This window comes from Larus michahellis, chromosome 2 (genome assembly GCF_964199755.1).
Source record: "Larus michahellis chromosome 2, bLarMic1.1, whole genome shotgun sequence".
NCBI lineage: Eukaryota > Metazoa > Chordata > Aves > Charadriiformes > Laridae > Larus > Larus michahellis.
Window position 1 is genome coordinate 179436 of NC_133897.1, and position 18029 is coordinate 197464.

General features: G+C 46.1%; 1 protein-coding gene across 8 annotated transcripts in view; it reads right to left on the reverse strand.

The window, feature by feature from the left end:
• Window positions 1-17668, reverse strand: part of SMARCD3 (SWI/SNF related BAF chromatin remodeling complex subunit D3) — a 107019-nt gene extending 89351 nt beyond the window's left edge. Inside the window, exons 1-3 of one of the 8 annotated variants that reach the window (XM_074573710.1) lie at window positions 16547-16858; window positions 15504-15758; window positions 13735-13912 (exon numbers count right to left, since the gene is read on the reverse strand). The gene's annotated coding sequence lies outside the window, so the exon portion shown is untranslated. The other 7 variants (XM_074573707.1, XM_074573713.1, XM_074573714.1 and 4 more) reach the window with 7 other exon arrangements.
• Between the last annotated feature and the right edge of the window lie 361 nt (window positions 17669-18029).

Below are 18029 nucleotides of genomic sequence, written 5' to 3' on the forward strand. Positions count from 1 at the left end.
AGTCCTGAGTGATGTGCTCTGCACAATCCTGCTTTAGCAGGGGAGTTGGACTAGATGATCTCTAGAGGTCCCTTCCAGCTCTGAATTTCTGTGATTCCGTGAAGAATACTGTTCAGGTTAAGAACCAACGTGAGCCTCATTTACAGGTCTCACAAGTTGCTACAGCAAAACAATGCAGGGGAGCAAAAAAAAAAAAAAAAAAAAACACCACCACAAGAAACAGGAATAAGCAGCCAAGGCAGAGTCGGAACCTCCTAATCAGCTTTATCAATAAATTCCTTTTATGTCAAACCATGACTTAAATATTTTCAAAGATAAGAAAGAAGCAGAGAAATTGGAAGCATGTTTACAACAGGAAGCGGGAAAGCTGAAGAAAATTCACAATAAAATTCACTTGTAAATACCTGTGTTTGTAGGCATTTGAAACAAACTAATTTGGATTAATGCAGTATAATCAGAAAAAGAATAAAAGCAAGATTGCTACACGATGCTGGCTCAGTGCTGGACCTTTAGGAAGAGTGCGTTTTGTAGAAAAAAAAAAAAAAGATCAAGAAAGCCCAAGGGACAGTCTTGGGATTTCAACAGGTTAAACGAAACCCTAGATTCTGACTGAAGTATACGTTGTTGGGGTATCTGCTGTACCCTGGAACATTTTGAATAAAATACTCAACTCTCCACAAAAATCAATACAGCACATACTTCATATATGTCAAAAGAGATAAAATCCTAAATCATAACAACTAAATAAAGAATCATCATCAGATAGGAGCTGCTGTCTGCTTAACATCATGTAATATATTTGTCAGTGACTCAGGAGAAAGTATGAAATGGAAATGAATATTAATTAAGCTTGCATAAGTCACAAGGAGATGGGACAAGTCATCTATGCTTTTATCCAAGTTATTTGGTGATCTGGGAACAAAAAATTATATATAAATAAATATGCGTTCAGAGAGCTAGAAAGCAGAGCAGGCAGACCACTTGTTGCATGGGATGTACACTCTTGGGAAGCAAGAAACCTAAAAAGGTCTTCAGAAACATGGAAGAAACAACGCGCATAGACTGTCCACACCAAGCAGGAGCTAAAGCAGGTGAATGAGCCAGGGACAACCTGGCACCACTGATGCATGCTATTGCAGCAGCAAGGTGGCACTTGATGATGGTACCCTGAAACAGCCATGAAGAAGAAAGCCAAAACACAGGTGTCAGGGTAACTTTAGAAAGAACAGAGTCATCAGAAACATGAAGATGGGGAGAAAAGCACAGTAAGACCAGGATAAGGAAAAGCAATCAAGGAAAGAGTTAAAGATGCGTAGAAAGCATTTAATAGAAAGTGACATAGGAGGCCCATAAACAATGTACAAAGAAATTATTGGGACAAGAAAGAACTTAAGATGGAGCACAGATCTGGCAAGACAAAAAAAAAAAAAAATCTACATCAGCACTGTCAGTGATTAAGGAGAAGGAAAAACAGTTGCAGGACAGAGAGTTACGAGCCAAGTTATATTAGATGGTAACAACGCTATGTGATGGGGTGAGAGGATATTCGGTCAGAGTCTCATACAGCCTCTGCCATGTACGAGGTTCCTAGGAGCTATTCCCCTGCTGAATGGCAGAACGCAAGGGAGAAACTGTGGGGTGCCAACAGCCTCTCAGGGAAGACATGTCCACATGAGTGTTGTCCACACAGGCTCAGCATTCAAACAAGGAGCCACTGAGGACGCTTGGCTGAGCAGGAGAAAGAAGTGAGAGACGGCAGTACAGTCGAGGCATGGTGCCTTCACAAGCGTGCTGCTCAAGGCCGAGCTATGTCAGCACGACCAAGTGGCTCCTGCCAGTTTTGCTGGAGAACCACCGTCCATTCTACTCATGCCCGGAGAGCTGGGGAAATTCAGCAATAACCTACAGGTGCTTGAAGGAACTAGACTGCAAGTCTGTAAATAAGACGTGACCTGAAGTACTTACAGAGAAAATAAGCAAGTACTTCATAATATAATCATAACTGTAAGATTATTACCCACCGTAATTTGTAATACTTTTATTGAGGGATTAAATGTCTTTCAAAAAGACAATGCATAATATTAATGTGTGTTCTAATTTGCATAACAGTATGTCTCTCCACAATTGCAAGTTCTGATACCATGACAATAAAAAAAGTGAGGATCTCCAAAAGCCAAGTTCTCAGGGTCAAGGCAGGTTCCTCCTGACCAGCCACCACATACAGCTCCCTTCCCGAAGCCAAAATGTTCTCCGCAAAGAAACTGAAACCACTTCCCACCATTTCCTTTTCCTACCTTCCCCCCCCCCCACCTCCCCCAGTGGGAGCAAGAGTGGGTGGCAGACAGGCAAAAGAGGATAAGCTGTCCTGGATAACGAAAGCTCTCCATATGTACAGCTCTTTTCCCCAATACTTTTTGCATATTCTGCAGCTAGCTGTTTTTCATTTCCTAATCTGCATTTCATCTCAAAACAACCCTGAAGCCCACCTCCAGAACTCTGGTCATGCACCAGAGCTCCCTAATCCTTCCTCGATCATTTATTCTTTTCCTAATTTTCCTACCATTTTCACAGCACCGCTTCCCAGCCCACCACTGCTCCTCTGCCTTTTGACTCTTCCCTAAGCTGAGTGCTTCAGCATGCGCTCAAATGTCTTTACTATGCTGATGCAAAGAAATATTTAGCTCTCAGCTCCAGCAAGGAGCAGTGCTGCACAGGAACAACACCCTGTGCAGTAGAAATGGAGCACAGGAGAGTCCAAGTGTGCTGTGTGGAACAGGCCTCCACAGAGCAGCCCAAGGAGGGAAAGCAGAGGAAAGAAAAGACAAGAAGTCACACATGACAGTGCAATCTAAACAGCAAGTAAGTCGTCAGAGTAGCATTAAGTGCTGATAGATCCTTGCTAAAATACTTGAGAATTTCCCACTCTTTTCATCTGAATTGAGCGATAGATTTTCAGAGGGTTTCATTTCAATTTTCTCTTTTAAGTAGTGGTTTTGGTTGGTACTTGCTAGGTTTGTTTTTCAAATTAAAAGTGAGGGGACTCTGCTACGCACAACACTCCCAACACAGCAGCATAACTCTCCCATTAAACTTTTCTCTTAATTCTGTGAATCCAGAACGGGAACTCTCCCACCCCATACCACCCAGGCCTACTGGATGGTATAATCTGAGACATCTGTGTTCTGCTTCTTTCCAAGGCACCTTCATCCTTGCAGGAAACTCAAAGAAAACCCTGAATTTACCACCTGCTTCCAAGGACCCCATCTACCCACACCATGCAGAACACCCACTACATGACTTACTAAGAAAAACATAATTGGGCTTCTGAAGTTTTACGTCCTTTTGGTGAAAATCTATTTTCAAAAAAAGTTCTATCTTCACTTTTCTTCCCATCCAAAGTATACTCTATAAATATAAACAAAGTATGTTTATATTCAATTTTAAATCAGTACAAAAGACTCATACAGGCACAGGAAGCCTATATAGTTCAGAGGGCTAATACACGAAAGAAATAGCAAAGTCAAAGATGGGGAAAGGAGTTTCAGCTGAACTATTTAACCTCTTTCTTTTTTTCCTTTAAAGTTTTTTAACAACAATGACTGACACCTGGAATAAAAGAAGCTTTTATCATTTATTATCCTCAACAAAACAAAACTGTGGAAAAAAAGCAAAACAAAACTGTGGAAAAATTCACATTTCTCACACCATCAGCTCCACTTAGCCAACAGTTAGTACCAGATGCTCAAAAAAAGACTATAAGAAATAAAATTAAAAAAATAAAATCTTGTGATTTTCTTTTTTACAACTATATCAGGTATTGTAATAAACATACCCTGTACATTAAAACTTTTTTACGATATGGGTAGAGCACCATACCCACAACACTATTATTGCAAAAAACAAGACATATGTATTCCCCTTGTAAGGCCTTCCAGTTTCTAACAGCTGTGGTTTACTAACATCCTGAGCCTGAACTACCACATTTAATAGCGAGCAATGGACTTCTCTAATACCTGTGTTTGAACCCCTCTACGCCATAGACAGCTGAAACATCTTTTAGTAATAAATGCTACAGTCTAATTTGGTATGAGCTGAAAAAAAACCACCAAACCTTTGTGTTTGTTTTAAGACTGTTGTCTGATAATTTCATCCTATGTCCGTATGTTCTATAAATAGCAACCTGCCTTTCCTCCATGGTGACTGGTCACCTCCATCTATCATTTTTGTAAAGAATTCTCACATACCTCCTCTGATGGAAACCTCTCCACCTCTCACTATCCTTATCACTTTTTCTAGAATTCTTCTAGTATTACTTATCTTAAGGGACACAGAACTGCATTCACTTTTCAGGACATAGCTGAACCATGGATTTATACATTATTATACCAATAACTTCAGTTTTGTTAATTCTTTTCCTGTAATATCTAGTATCGAATTTTCCATTTGAATCACTTCTGCTAAGCTCATGTTTGCAGAGAACTATCTATAAAGATGCTAAGATTTCTTTCCTGAGCCAAAAGAGATAATTTTGACAACAATGTTGCTGTATTGCTGGGCTTATTTTCTCTACCCACTTTACCTATGAATTCATCAACCTTAAATTTATTCTGCCATGTTATTATCCAGTTTTGAAACACTCTTCCCCAATCTTAAGAGACAGGTTTAGGTTCTACTGCACTGAATAATGTCACATTATCGGCTAATTATGTTGCTTCATTATTTACCTGTTTAGAAATCATTCATCATACACTGATCACCAACGGGGAACCAAAAAGGCACTCCTTCCATTACAGAAACTGAACATTTATTTGTTTTCTGCAGCCACCACCTCCAGCAGCTCCAGGGACCAGGGATTCCACTAGTTCAGGTTAGTCGCCTCCAAAGTTATGCCTGTAGTTTCTTAATGGCTCGTCAATTAGTGAAAGTATACTTTTGGTTTTTGTATCCATTATCCCTTGACTAGCAGGTTTGTGTCTCTGTGTGGTTTTCTTTAGCACTTCCTCCATTTACTTATTATCCCCTTTGCACTGAAAACGTCCTGCCGGCATAAACTTAATGAAGAAGAGGTGTACTCTCACTTTCTGCATACGCTTAAGATTTCCTCATGAAGTTCAAGAAAGGGAAGTGCAAAATCCTGCACTTGGGAAGGAACAACCCCAGGCACCAGTATATGCTGGGGGCCACTCAGCTGGAACAGCTTGTCAGAAAAGGACATGAGGGTCCTCATGGACACCAAGTTGAAGACCAGCCAGCAGCATGCCCTTGCTGCAAAGAAGGTGCGTGGTATTCTGGGCTGCATGAGATAAAGTACTGCCAGCAGGTCAAAGGAGGTGATCCTTCCCCTCTGCTCAGCACTAGCGAGACCACAGCTGGAATACTGTGCCCAGGGCTGCGCTTGTCCAGCGCAAGAGAGACACGGACATACTGGAGGAGAGTCCAATAAAGGGCCACAAAGATGATGAAGGGACTGGAGCATATCCCCTATGCGGAAGGGCCAAGAATGCTGGGACTGTTTAGCCTTGAGAGGAGAAGGCTTGGAGGGGATCTTATTAATGTATATAAATACCTGAAGGGAGAGCGCAAAGAGGATGCAGCCAGGCTCTTTTCAGTGGTGCCCAGTGACAGGACCAGAGGCAGTGGGCCGCAACACAGGAGGTTCCCTTGGCACATCAGCAAACACTATTTTACAGTGAGGGTGACTGAGCACTAGAATAGGTTGCCCAGACAGGTTGTGGAGTCTCCCAGCTTGGAGATGTTCAGTGGCTGCCTGAACATGGTCCTGGGCATCCAGCTCTGCCTGAGCAGGGGAGTTGGACAAGATGACCTCCACAGGTCCCTTCCAACCCCAACCATTCTGTGCCTTCCTACTTTCCCTTACTGCTTATGAGGAATTTTCCTTATTGACTATATGCTTCCCTTTTGTGTTTTTATGCTTTTACATTCTTTAGAAACCTTCCTGAGAGCATTTTCAAAACACTTAAGTACAATACACTGACAGGCCCACTCTTACTGACATGACCCGTCAAAGAATTTTAATCCTAATAAAAAAGGGGCACAACAGATAACAGATAATAGAATAGGAACCTAACAGACCCATGGGGTACCATTTGCCTCTACAGAAGAAATGCTGACTCCTTATCTGCAATGTCATGCTTAGATGCCAATGTTTGAACAAGAGACAGGACTCCACTAATTACAACTTCACGTGCAATTGACAGTGTTAAATATACTAACAGATGAGGATGGCTGCAGTGCTTGCCAGAAGCATTCACTCTGAAAATAAAATTTGAAGGAGTTATGAAGAGCCTGACAGAAGATATTACAGAACATGGTATCAGTCATCAGTTCTCTCCTGCTTTTATCATATTGCAGCCAGTGCTGGTCACATCTCCAAAAAGTATACAGCAGAATTAATAAAGACACACACATGGAAAGACTAGGTACAAAAGAATTCTCTTATGAAGAGGAACCGCAAAAAAAGAGTGCTTGGTGGGGGGTAGAAAAATGTGCAGAATTGCAGGGGGGTAGGAAAACGTACAGAATTAAGATTAGCACTGAGACAAAACCAGGAGCACGTTATCTTGTAACAGAAGAGCTAGAGGACCAGAGGGCAACAAACTCAAAATCAACAAAAGCTTTTTCATGCAGAATAGTCAGCCTGGGGCACTAACTGGCATAGGACTTGCCGAGAGACACTGAAGATGTAGAAAGGGGTCAACTAGGTAAGGAGCATCCTTAAGAAAGAAGACCTTAAGTTTTTCTTGACCTTGTAAGCCACACAGCAAAATCTTTACATGTCAAATGGCCACATACCACTGTATGCTTCAGAGGATGGCAGAGCGAAGAAGTACCAGATAGGCCACAGAAAAGTTATGACAGCAGATGTCTCACATGTTCCACCACACTGCCTTGGGCCCTAGCTGGTCTATGCATACCAGTGGATCCCAGGGAGACCTAGTGATAGCATTCTTGGCAGTGCCCACTGGTTTGCTTCCTTCCAAAGCTAGATCTGGACTACCAAGCACAAAAATGGCACCAGAATTACTTATAAACTATATACAGAGACCCCAGGACTAGATTCTTTCATTCATACAAGAATATCCAGAGCTGTAATGTTAAATATTAAGAGAACAATGAGAAAGTTTATAACGAACAAAGCCCACAGAACAAAAGCCAGGCACTACTGGAAACTAACAGGATCCTTCTGTGAGGGGCAGCTTATTGCCTAGCATTAATCATGAGGGATTTGAAAGACCATTCTAGAGAGATGACTGGGTATTATTAGATTTTTTTTTTCTGATTACAAATAAGCGCTATGAAATATCAATAATGTCCCCAATTTGCTGGCACAAATTAAACAGTAAATGTAATCAAAAGTGAAGGTACCTTTACAGGGAGGGTTAGTAACTCGTCAGACAACATTCAACAGTGTCATTCAGCACATGGAAATTAATAAAAAGTCACCTCTAATGAACTGGAGTGCAGGACTGAACTGTTGGATCAAGACATCTTATTAAGATGGATTCATTCAAAGTGTGTGTTTAAAGGCAAGGACCGATCTAAGAATGAAGAATGGAAAACATCCCCCTAAAGCAATGTCTTGGTTGGAGAGTGGAAAATCTGAAAAGGAGGTAGGGACCACAATGGGTAAACAACTCAAACTGAACTACCTGTGCCACACTGTGGCAAAGAGAGCCAAAGGAACCCTTGGATTTATGAAGGGGGAAGCAAGGATAGTAGGATGATTTTCTCTATGTACTTCAATCACTAGAGAAGTCCATGTCAGAACACTGAATAAAGTAGCGCCAAAAACAATTCAGAAGTTTGAAAAATGTTGTCCGTGAAAGATTTAAATAATACAACATGTTTAATGAACTAAACAAAGTTGAGAGATAAACGTGATGATGACATTTAAGTACATTCAATGTAAGTACAAACATTCACAAAATCCCAATTGATAAAAGCTTTTAAATTAAATAGAAAAAAGACAGAACAAGAGCCAGTGGAGAAAAGCCGTCATGAGACAAACTACGCCACAAATCGTCACCACACAGCACATGTCAGTTAGGAGCATGGAGCGGGGAGGGGTGGGGGGAATCCCACTCCTAACAGGCAGTTACAGTGACTCTCCTACATAGGCACAGCTCACGCTGCTAAAACCTCCACCCCCTGCCCTCAGGATAGTCTAGCTGTCACAAACAAGATATTTACAGAATCAAAGTAGAGGGGCTAGCATGGCCATTAGAAGATCTTCAAATCCTTCCTTGCCCCAAGTCAGTATTGACCACCCAAAACCCTTCTTAACAGATATTTGTCTAAGTTCTTAACCCTCCACTGATAGAGGCTCTACAGGCACTGTATTCCATTTTTAATTTACAATAGCTAACCAAACTGCGGTTTGTCTTTCTGGAAGGTATACAGCCCACAGTAAGGACAGATGGAAGTCCGTTAGTGCTCAGTAAAATACAGGTGTCAGGTGATCCACAAGTCTCTTTTAGCCATAAGATCCATTAATCTGTAAACAACTATGATCACACAGATCAACATCTGGCTTCATGGCTGCTGCTGACACCAGGACTTTGGCTTCTACAATCGCAGGATGTTCTTGATGAATACAGATTACTGGGGAGAGATAGGATTCACCATCGGCCAGTTCCCTCAGGACCCTGGCATGCATTTAATCAGGTCCCATGGACTTCTGTTCCTCAGATGGCCTAGAACCTGATCTTCTCCTACGATGGGTGGGACTTCATTCCCCCCAGTCCCTGCCTTGAGATTCAGGGACTCAAGAGATTTGGGAAGAGCGATTGCTAGTGAAAACTGAGGGGGGGGAAGTTGTTGAGTACTTCAGCCTTCCCCACGTCTGTTGTCACCAGATTCCTCACCACATTTATTGGAGGGTACAATTTATTTTGTCTTCCTTGTCTGACTAGTGTACCTGTAGAAACCCTTATTACTATTCTTCACATCCCTTGCCAAATTTAACTTCAGTTGTGCCTTAGCCTTCCTGATCCCATTGCCACATTCCTGGGCAGTATCCCTATATTATTCCCAGGATGCGTGTTCCTGCTTCCACTGCCTATGCATTTCCCTCTTGAGTTTCGGTTTGACCAGGAGGTCATTGCTTAGCCGTGCTGGTTTCCCACCTTCCTCACATGATTTCTTGCACATGGGAATTAATAGTTCTTGTGCTCTAAGAAAAACGTCTTTAAACAGCTGCTACCTCCATGTCCAAATGGAGATGAGTATCAAATGGTGTCCCCCAGGGGTCCATATCAAGACCGGTACTGTTCAATATCTTTATTAATGACACAGAATCATAGAATCACAGAATGGTTTGGGTTGGAAGGGACCTTAAAGCCCACCCAGTGCCACCCCCTGCCCTGGGCAGGGACACCTCCCACCAGCCCAGGTTGCTCCAAGCCCCATCCAACCTGGCCTTGAACACCTCCAGGGATGAGGCATCCACAGCTTCTCTCAGCAACTTGTTCCAGTGTCTAGCCACCCTCAGAGTAGATAGATAAATAAATAGACAGTGGTATTGAGGGCACCCTTAGCATGTTTGCAGGTGACACCATGCTGAGTGGTGCAGTTGATAGGCTAGAGAGAAGGGACCTATGTGAACCTCATAAAGTTCAACAAGGCCAAGTGCAAGGTCCTGCACCTGGGTCAGGGTGATCACCATTACCAACCAGTACAGGCTGGGGGATTAATTGATTGAGAGCAGCTCTGCAGAGAAGAACTTGGGGATATTGGTAGATGAAAAATTACACATAAGCCAGCAGTGTGTGCTAGCAGCCCAGAAAGCCAATCGCATCAGAAGAAGCATGGCAAGCAGGTCAAGCGAGACGATTCTTCCCTACTCTGCTCTGGTGAGACACCACCTGTATCCAGCTCTGCAGTCCACCGTACAAGACAGACATGGACCTGCTGAAGCAGGTCCAGAGGAGGGCCATGAAAATTATCAAAGGGCTGTAACACCTCTGCTACGAAGAAAGGCTGAGAGAGTTGGGGTTCTTCACACTCTGAGGAAATTTTATTGCAGCCTTTCAGTACTTAAAGGGGGCTTATAAGAAAGATGGAGAGAGACTTTTTATCAAGGCCTGCAGGGATAGGTCGAGGGGCAACAGTTTTACACTGAAAGAGGGTAGGTTTAGACTGGACATAAGGAACATGTTTTTTTTATGATGAGGGTGGTGAGACCCTATAATCTTTGAAGGTCCCACTCAAACCATTCTATCGTTCTATGAACCACACACTGACTGAGCTTTGCACCTTTTCCTGCATCTACTCGTACCGGCCACTGTCCACATAGAGCCTGATCAGCATACCAGCCAGCTCAGTTACTGTGTGGTTATCCTTATGATCTCAAAGAAGAAAAAAAAAAAGAATTAAAAAAACCTTAAGTAACCTTACAGTAAGTCCCTTCTCTACCATGGAAATGGAAAGCTTTAAAAAATTATCTACAAGTTACATTTAAAAATCATTCCTCACTGACCTAACAGCTGCAAACGCAGCTCTTGCTCTCCATACAGACATCACCTTTTAACTGTAAATTCTGCAGTTGCCATGATTCAGACATATTCTGCCAGGGAAAAATGACTGGTTTAAAATTTTAAAAATCATGGATTTATAAATTTTGAATGTCAGACCTTGTTAGGCCTTGCAATTTCACCAAATGAAGTCTAATTTCTTTCACATCATCAAAAACACGTTTGCAAATCAAAGGCCACATGCTTATCAAAAGTTAAGTTTATACGATTTCCCACTTCAGTGCAATAGCTGTGGCTATAAAATTAAAAAAAATATGATTGGTAAATTGTATTTTCTTCTCTGCAGTTTAGGATCTTGAAAGGAGCTGAACTGCCTTTAAACAAATCCTTTTAAAATTCATTCACAGGCAGAGAATAAGTGTGCCAAATTTCAGGGTAAAAAGTAAGATACACAATGTTGATTAGACTCTGAAACTGACATTCTTGGACCAGGCAAACTCTTCAGTCTAGCTAAGGGCTTCATTTAAGCCATGGTGGTGGTTATGTTCAAAGAGAACGGTTTCTACCCCTAGCTTTGGAAAACTACCATAGACAAATACAGACATCATCATTACGACAAGAGTACAAAATAGTAAAGGCTATTGGACTATCAGAGGCCATAGAGGAAAAGATGGGGAGTTTGTCTCTCCAACACTGGAACCAATGAATAAAGAGATTTTTAAAAAAATGGAAAGAAGATCAAAACAGCTTTCCATAAAATTCATGGGACCCTTTCCAGCATTGTAGTGCTAGTGCTATCAATATATCCAGGTACAAGAATGACCATATCACCGTTACTTTCATGTTTACTCAGTGATTATCAGAAACATTGGACAGGGCATCTCAGGCTTTCAATTCATGAAAATCAGACATACCTCACTTGATGACCTCCGAGTAACATTTCCTCAACAAGACCTACTAGCCATTGTCTACATTATGAAAGCAGTATGGAGAACACAGCAATAACTCCGTGGGGCAGAAGAAAAAGCATGCAAGTTGTAGTTGTTTGCTTGTTTCTATGCCCTTAGGACACTTCTGTATAAATGAAAAAATTGCATAACTCCTGTGGTATCATACCAGAACTCTTAATCCTTTACGTTTTAAATTTAGAACCATTCAATTCCTCAAACTACACCTTTACAGAGAAGCATTCTGGAATGCTATTCAATTTAAGGAGAGACCAGCAAACTCCAGGTTTTAGCCCAAGCGTTCTGTTTGGAAACCACTGTGACAATATTGCACTGAAAGAAGAGTGAGCTCCAAGTGATTAAGAGTACTGAAGGTTAAAGTCAACACCTTACCTTTCATCAAAAAGTTAAAGCAGTTTTAATACATACACTCTTCTGATTCTAGCAAGGGTTAGTAACATACGTTAGCAAACATATTCCACGTTAACATCAACGGGTTCTTAACAAGTTAGCATACAGAACATGGCATGTGATAGTCACATGAACGGAAGGAAATGGAATGGGGTGTCAGAACTGAAGAAGAAAGAAACTTTCTTAGATGTCAACTAGAAAAAGCCTTTTGCCACATTTGCTTCCTGGCATCCCGTGGTCATCTTGAACCCAACATCATCCACAAGTGCAAAAACAAGTAAAAAAAAAAAAAAAAAAAAAAATCACAAAAGCATCCTGCTTAGCAGGTTATTATTCTCGTTGTCCTTACTTCCAATTTCTTTTGCCAAGCATCTGCAGTCACCCCCTTTTTGTCTGATCTCTCCCTCTGCCAAATACCTCTATGTCTTCTGTCATGTGGAACCTGAATGAGGAGAACTACCAAACTGCCTTTCTAAAAGACAGACCCTTACTCAGCAACAGCTGCGAGCTGGATACAGGTACCCACTACCTTTAGGAATATGCCAAAGTGAATGGTCCTATAGTCCTCCCTGTAGTCAAAGTCCAAGAGAAAATTTAACCAAACAGAAAAGGACAGAAGAGTGACAGAAAACATAATCACGGAAAAGCCAATCACAGAAAACTGGAACAACTCCTTCCAACATTGAAACGGCAGATCTAAGAATCTGGGGGATTTTCAAACGCTGTTTACTCCAAACTGCTGACTCCATAATTACATGGCTGCAAAAACTTAAAAGGTATGTGGAAGGAAAAAAAAAAAGACTCAGCATTTGCCTCATTTTCCTATTCCTTTTCCACATATCCATTACTAGTCAGAGACAGGATACTTTGGTCTGACTCAGTGCAACACAGTTCTTAAATTCATGTAAGTTATGATTGGTAGACAAGTACTGGTATGTCTCTGTAACAGACCTTCCCTAGCTCAGCCGCAAGCAAAATGCCAGCACTGGCTTTTCGTAGCAGGCACTGGGCAAAGTACATAACTGCGCTGCACCAGGCTAGGCAATACAGTTGTTAAAATCAGATGACAGTAACAAGCCTAATTTGTTTTAAAATATTACAAAAGTTATAACCTAGGCTATTTATTTCCAACGCAAAATGGAATGTATTCTTCTACCAGACAATTTGCGCTACCAGTGAAGTGACCTGTGCAGGCTGTAAGAGGTGAAAAGGCACTGATCCAGTTGTGGGAAAAACAAAGTCCCTTACAGGCATAGTGTGTACTGACTGGGAAAAAAGACAGATGGAAACAGGTGGATATTCACCAGTAGAAGCAACAAGAAGAACAGAACTAATGGTAGAAAATAAAGACCTGAGTGGCAGATTTTAGTCCCTTATCGTGAAGATGACCAATGCATATCCAACAGCAGCAGGTACTGGAGAAGTCTACCAGCTGGGAAGTTTACCATGCTAATTTAAACCTGCTGTGAGAAGCATGGTAACCCTACAAATCAATAACCATCTGACAAGAACTAATCACATTTACTTGTAGCTAATGGAGCAATGAATTACCACAAAGAATACCTGCTACTACTACTCCTCTTCATTCTTTCCTCTATTAGGCCTGCCCTTCGCAACTGCATTCTCTAACATTAATTGCTCTGAGCCAGTCTACTCTGCCTAATCAGCACCCGCCTGCCAGCACTAGCAGAAACGATCACAGAAGTAGTTGGCTAGTAAAAGGATGAGCTTAGGCACGCAATAGCAAGCAGCCAGTTCAGGGCTTATTTCACAAAATAACATTTCCCATATGACCAAAGGCAAACGTTTTCCAGTCCCAATACAAGTCACAGACACATTCTTCCCACCTAGAACAGGTCATTTTTCGAAGGGATAAAACCTACCTGTACCAGACTAGGTGGCTGATGAACACGCAGAGTCTCATGTGTATAGACCAAGAAGAAACAGGATGGGGCAGGAGACCAGGTATTACGTCATGATGAATTAGTAGCAGATATTCTCATAGAGCTGTTCCTGCTTCAGGTCAAAGACAGCAGGCTGAGGATGCATTTGGATCCAGCTCTGAAAAGAATAAGTATGTAGTGAGTGAAACGGAAGTAATATACAATATAAATTAAAATTTCCTAAAACAGCACCAACCCATGTGGCACTTCATAAGCAGCACAACTTAAAAAAAAACCCAAAATAAACAAAAAAAGAGGCAAAAAGCAAGAAAGAAAAGATGCAACTGACATAGTGATTAGGGACTTCTCTACAGACAACTGCACACAGATGTATGTCCATGTTGCCAAGACAGTACTTTTGCCCAGGCACTAGGCCATCCTTACAGGCTATTCAACTTACAGAAGGGAGCCAGCTTGTATGTGGGGAGACTGGAGAAAAAAAATGAAGAAAGTACACCACTTGCCTATAACCTGTCAACACATTGAGGCATAGGGTGGTTAAGATTGGAAGGGATCCCTGGAATTTGCCTGGCCTAACCAAGAAGCAATAGTATCTTCTTACACAGATGTTCTTGCATAGATGCTTCTACCATCAGATGTCTCTGGTAACCCTTGGGAAAGAAGGCCAGTTCAGACACTTTAACCAAGTGAGCTTGCTTTCATTCTTAAAAAAATCAAATCCTTAAAGGCTATCAGAATACTCTAGCATTTCATCAGGAATTGTTAGCTGTCCTGGTAGGATGGCGAGAGTGTTGCAGACTGGGAGAACTAATGATCCCACAGATTTACAGTATCATCAAGCAGCTTCAGTGTCTGCATATGCACGGCAGGTCCCAGAGATGAGCCGGGGTAAGAAGGGAAAGGGAGCTGCTCCTTGGGAAGAGCTAAGCCAGCTGCACCTGTGTATACAAAGCACTGCTGCTTCTGAACAGCTCTCTACTGTAGCTGATGAAGTAAAGAACAGATGTGAACACCAGCACTCACAGGTGTAAGTTCATACCTAGTCACGCAGTTAGAAGCAACTGCTCAAAGAATGGACAGGCAAGACAGGGAAATATGAGCATGACCGCACCAGTCTAGGCAGTTCTGGTCCGCACAAGAGCGGACAACTCCATTGGGGACAGTAACAAGGCTTGAAGTCTCGCAGGGTCAAAACAAGGGAAGAACAAAGGGCAGAAAGAAGATCATGGTGAATTATGCTAAAATAGAGCTAAAGTCAAGGAAGGACAGACTCCGGGAAAGCAGTGGCTGAGGCAAAACACAGCAACGGAGGCAGTGCAAGTGAGAAGGGCTGGGCCAGGAGAGTGCATGAGGTACAGAAAGAAACATCACTACAGCACTGTGGAAAAGGAGGCAACCGCAGGCTGACAATGAATCTCACCCTCACCCTGCCTCAGGGGCAAGGCCAGGCTGGGAGTTTCTTCCTCACAGAGAGGGCAGGGGATTCTGCCAGGGAAGAAGGGCTGGTTTCTCATGGTGGTGTCCCCATGGTAAACAGTAGGCTGTTGATTGCGCCTGATGCAGCGCCAAGGAACTGGTTCTTTTCAGAAGCTGCAAGACTCCCCTGGATGGGCAGTAGTACGAAGTCAGTCCCTCCAAGAAGGGTAGTACTGACACCACTAGACCAGGGTAGCGCACAAATACACCCCCAGATCATGCTAACTGCTGAGTAATCCTGCTTTCTCCTCAGTCCTCCGTTCAATTTCTACCTCAGTCTTTCCCAGCAGCAACTTGCAGACAGGGTCTCTCCACAGGCCATGCTGATAGAGGAAACGGAAGAGTTCAGGCCTCAGGTACCAGGAGGGAGGAAGCAGCAATCTCCAGCAACAAGCTTGTGGTGCCCAATTGAGATGGTCTGCCTGTATGCGAAGTCAAGATCTTCTGGAAGGCGATGCAGAGCATTAGTCTCCTACAGATACGGATCAGTGTGTCCTGAGAGAGTATCTGGGACTATGCATCTCCCTCTGAAAACAAAGATGAGGGGCAGCTTAGAGGGAGCAAGACAAATACTCTCTCTCAAAAGGTGCTATTGCCTGCATGAAGGTTATTTTTTTCCTGGAGCACTGGAGACTGCTGTCAGTTAGTCGCAGGACAGTAGTGGGGCGTGGAGTGTCTCCAGGGACAGGGCGTTAAGAAGAGGACCCTCCTCTCCAGAGGACCATGCCAGGGTAGGCTGGGCCACTCCAGACGAGGGCTGGTGTCTCCCCCAGGAAATTCAGCCCGAGAGGGCCTGCAGTCCACTTTTTGGAGTGGTAAATGAGTACTGGGCTTCCCCTCTCTGCCTGCCTCTCCGGGCCAGCTGAGTCCCTGCACGGCAGCAAAGCCACCACTGCTGGGCCGATTCGGGAGCACACGCTGGGACAACCGGCGGGGGCCGAGTCCGACGGGAAGAAGGGGGAGAGCGGCGCGCCAGCCGTCGGGGGGTTCCAGCCCCCGGCTCCGTGGGGAGCCGAGCGGCGGCAGCGGAGCGCCGCGGAAGGGGACACGGGAGGGGGCACGGCCGGGCGGCACAGCGGGGGCGCTGGGCCCGCTTCCCGGACTCTGCCCGTTTCCCGGGGTCCGGGGCGGCGGCAGCGCCAGTGCCCGGGGTCCGCGCCCAGCCCGGAGGTGCCGCTGGCGGGGTGCAGTGCCCGGGCGCAGGTGTCCCGCAGCCAGAGCTCCCGCAGGTTGCCCGCAGCAAGGCCACGGCAAGTGCCGCCGCGGGGCCGAGCGGGCGGCAGCCCGGGGCGGCGGGACTCGGGGCAAGGCTCACCGTCCCGTCCATGCTCCTCCCCGCCGCGCCGCTCTCCCGCTCGCGCCGGGGCCGCCGACCCAGTGCCGGGCGCCTGCGCGGCGCTGCAGAGAGCGGCGCAGGGACCGTCTGCAAAGAGCGCGTCGCTCGCCGCCCGCGCAGGAGCGGCAGCGCGGTGCCGGGACGGGCTGCCCGCAGCGCCGGGGCAGAGCGTCTCGGTGCGAGAACGATCGCTCCTCCGTCTCCGCCGCGCTCCCACCGACCCCGTTTTAACGCCGCTTCGGCGACGAGAGCACGGCGTAGCCACGGCCACTGCGCCCGCTTCCCAGCCCTGCGGGGGCGGCGCGGCGTGGAGCTCCTCCCGCGGCCGGGCGGGGGCAGTGTCCGCACCTTTCCCGACCCTGCCGCCTCTGGAAAGCTCGCTCCCGCCCGCCGGCGGCGTCCGGGGCGGGCTCGGGAGAGAGTCGGACGGGATGCGGGTCCGCCGCCACAGCGTGCCCCAGCCCCCTGCCACCACCAAGCCCCGGCGCCATAGTCCCCCCTCACAGTTCCCCTCTCCGCCACAGCCCCTTCACAGCCCCCCTCACCGCCACGGCTCCCCTCGCCCGCCACAGCCCCCTCACTGCCACAGCGCTCCAACTCGCCGACAGAGCCCCCCGCGCCACCCGGCGCCCCTCACCCGCCGCCAGAGCCCCCCGTCATAGCTCCCCAACCCGCCTCCAGAGCGCCCCTCACCCGCCGCAGCCCCCGCCGCCACAGCGGCCCTCACCCAGCGCGTCGCCCTCCCGCTGCCGTAGCGCCCCTCACTCGCCACCGCCCCCTGCCGCCACCGCGCCCCTCACCCGCCGCCACAGCCCCCGTTACTATCGCAGCGCCCTAACCCGCCGCCACAGCGCCTCCGCCCGCCCGCCCGGCAGCGGCAGGAGCGGCCCCGGCCCCGCTCTGTCCGGCCCCGGCCGTCAGGCGGGTCGGGCTCCGCCACAAAGCCCCGGCCCATCTGGCAGCGGTGGCGGCGGCCGCCCGCTCCGCCCCGCGGACCCACCTGGCGGCGGGGCCGGTGCCGGTGCCGGTGGGAGGGTGCGGCCGCCCCCGGGGCCGCCCGGCCGCGGCAGAGCCCGGGGCCGGGTGCGGGAGCGTCGCCGGGCGGTGCCGGGCGGGGCGGCGGGCGCTGCCCGGGCCTGGGATCTGTGCGGTGACATGAACAGCACTAGCGGGTGTCGGGAGCGGGCCTGGGGGGAGCTTTGCAGCGTGTGTGATATTTCAAACTCCAAACTGGCCTGTACCAAGCGCTGTTATCCTGTATTTGCATATCTGTGTGCTCTCTGAAGGAGCCAAGTAACTCCTGGGGGGACGTGGACGCTGGGTTTGGTGGACCACGAGTCTGCTGTACTGTGACAATCGTCACGGGAAAAGAAAAGGAAAAATATTTTGTGAATATCCAGTGGAAGATATTTATGGCGTACACTTTCAAAGATTGATTTGAAGAAGTACTGAAGAGAGTTTG